The 2697-nt window shown below is 46.2% G+C and overlaps 1 long non-coding RNA gene across 1 annotated transcript in view; it reads left to right on the forward strand.

Moving 5' to 3' along the window:
• The first annotated feature begins 842 nt into the window (after nt 1-842).
• The window catches only part of LOC138775055 (uncharacterized), a 2556-nt gene continuing 701 nt past the window's right edge, over nt 843-2697 (forward strand). The window contains exons 1-2 of the long non-coding RNA XR_011360476.1: nt 843-915; nt 1739-1822. This is a non-coding gene — a long non-coding RNA (uncharacterized lncRNA). The remainder of the gene's footprint in view (nt 916-1738; nt 1823-2697) is intronic.

Below are 2697 nucleotides of genomic sequence, written 5' to 3' on the forward strand. Positions count from 1 at the left end.
AGCCCATGGTGATGCCTAGCCCTACCGAGGAGACTTGGCGACAGCTTGCAGCAGGCTTTCAGACTGTTGCCAATTTCCCAAACTGCCTAGGTGCCGTCGATGGCAAACACGTCAGGGTGCAGCAGCCACCGCACTCAGGATCACGCTTCTATAATTATAAGAAGTTTTTTTTCAGTGGTCTTGATGGCGGTGGCTGATGCACACTGTCGTTTTGTTGCCATTGATGTTGGTGCCTATGGCAGTACTGGGGACTCTCGGGTGCTGCAAAGCTCACAGATTGGACTGCAAATTCTCTGAGCGGGCGAAACGCTCCCAGCCGATCAGCCACTTCCGGGCACCACGGATCCAGTTCCATTCATTATGGTATCGGATGAGGCATTCCCATTACTCAGTAACCTGTGGCGCCCATACCCACGAAGAGAACTCGATACCCGGAAGCGAATTTTTAATTTTCGGCTGTCCAGAGCACGTAGAGTCGTGGAATGCACCTTTGGAATCATGACTAGTCAGTGGCGGGTCTTAACTACTACCATCAAATTGGATGTGCAGACAGTAGACAATGTCATCAAGGCTTGTTGCGTTCTCCACAATTTCACCAGGCGAAACATCTTGGATGAAATTGTGGAGGGCCAGCAAGGCCTGTCTATATCGAGCTGTCAACTGGGCAGCTGGATCATCCATCCAATTTGGGGGTAAGTACTCAAGACCTGTTCGCTGACTACTTCATGAGCTCCGAAGTGTGCCGTGCCCTGGCAATACTCCTGTGTTGGTGATGAGTAGTCAATTCCGGTAGGCACATAGGAGGCAAGCCTAAATCAGGACCAGGAGGCTGTTATGAGGACGTTTGAGAGTAAAATCCTTTCAAGTACAAGCCAAGACTGCAGTTTGTGGATACATCCATCTCTTAACAGCGTGGTAAGTGATAAATTTTGCTAAATTACATGAACATTGCCTTAACTATCTAATTGATAATCACGCAATTGCTGTTTGCCTATAACCATGGCCATACAGATTTGCCACACTGGATAACTAATGGACAATATCAAATTTTGTTATGTAGTAGCACTAGAGTGTGGCAAATATCAGATTAATTTCCACAATTTTTCTGATATTATGATCACATTGGGGGGAGATTTATCTAACATGGTATTACTTGCAACTGGCTCAGTTGCCCCTAGCAAACAATCTAAATCCTCTGTTCAGTAGGCAAAGAGTAATTTGAGGAATTAAAGGTGGAATCTGATTGATTGCTAAGAGCAACTGAGCCAGTGTTACTGTACACCAAGTTTGAAATATCTCCCCCATATGTATGGTTTTCTAAACTCTATCGGGACTATTCTAAGCAGCAAACGTGTGTCGTGATAGCTTGTTTGTCCATTGAACCCTGATTGCTGCCACCACTCTTACCTGTTGTAGTATGCGGCTGTTTGTGGGAAGTGACAATCTGACAAAGGCAATGTCATCTATTTCAACACTGCTATACAATTATAGAAATAATAGTGTGTTTAAAATTAATAGTGTGTTTATAGATTTTAAAAGGCAAACATGCATTGCAATGACGGTAGCTCTCAGTCTTTTATTTATAACCTGTTTTATGTATATAGTCTGTTCCGGGCTTTGCCTTCCAAAACCTGTAAGACAAATCTGTATCTATAAACACACCCTAACTAAATAACTGGAGAACATGCTGGCCACTCCACTTTGTAAAGTAAAATATTACCTCTGTTTCCATATAAAGGTTGCATAAGTTACCGTGGTTTCTCCTACATCCTTATTACTACAGTACACATATGCTGAGAGTCGGGGAGTCTGAATTGACTAGGTGAGTAGTGTTTTAGAATGGCTAAATTTTACCTTCCTGCATTGCTTTTCATTTTGATGTGGTGGTAATTTGGGTGGACTAACACTATGGATTTTTTGGAAACGGTCCAACCTTAAGATATTAACAGTGGACATGGGCCCAGGACCAAAGCTGTGATGAAGCAAAATGTGTAAGAGGCACCACCAAGGGGGGTTGGCCGCAATTCATCCCTGAACCCATGGTGGAAATGTGAGGCCCCATTCACACGTCAGTGTCATTTATGACTGTCAGGAAATCCTGATCAAGAGGCCTCAAATGCCATCAGGAAAGTATCTGGATTTCCAGACAGTAATCCGTTGTTACCTTCAGGAAACCATCAGGAAAAGCCTTCAGGTTTTCCCGATGGATAAGACAATAATAGACGGGAGATATGGGAGATATAGTTCTGCAAACGGGATGGTCACAGCTTGCAGAAGTACAACTCCCATAATGCTCTGCTGAGAGGTCATGATGGGAGTTGTAGTTCAACATGGATGCCCACAGTATGCAGAAGTACAACTCCCATCATGACCTTTAGGACATGGTAGGAGTTTTAGTTTGGAGGAGACGGGGGGAAGGGGGGGGAACTTACCTGTCCGGCGCTGTTCAAGCCGGGGTGAGGGGAGGTTGACGCCGTTCCAGGGGGCCGGATGTCACGATCAGCTTCTGGTCTGGCCCAGTTTCCGGGCTGCGTGCGTTGACATCTGTGGGGTGGTTGAGGAGGTGAGAGCGACGGGCCCTTAGGTTCAGGAGGGGGCAGGCAGCATGATGTGCGGGCTGCGTGGTGCTGGGCTGAGGTTGCAGGGTGCCGGCCGCCACTCAAACAACCCAAAATCACGGGCCCTTTCCTGATGTAC

Source organism: Dendropsophus ebraccatus, unplaced genomic scaffold (assembly GCF_027789765.1).
Source record: "Dendropsophus ebraccatus isolate aDenEbr1 unplaced genomic scaffold, aDenEbr1.pat pat_scaffold_1277_ctg1, whole genome shotgun sequence".
In the NCBI taxonomy this organism is placed as follows: domain Eukaryota; kingdom Metazoa; phylum Chordata; class Amphibia; order Anura; family Hylidae; genus Dendropsophus; species Dendropsophus ebraccatus.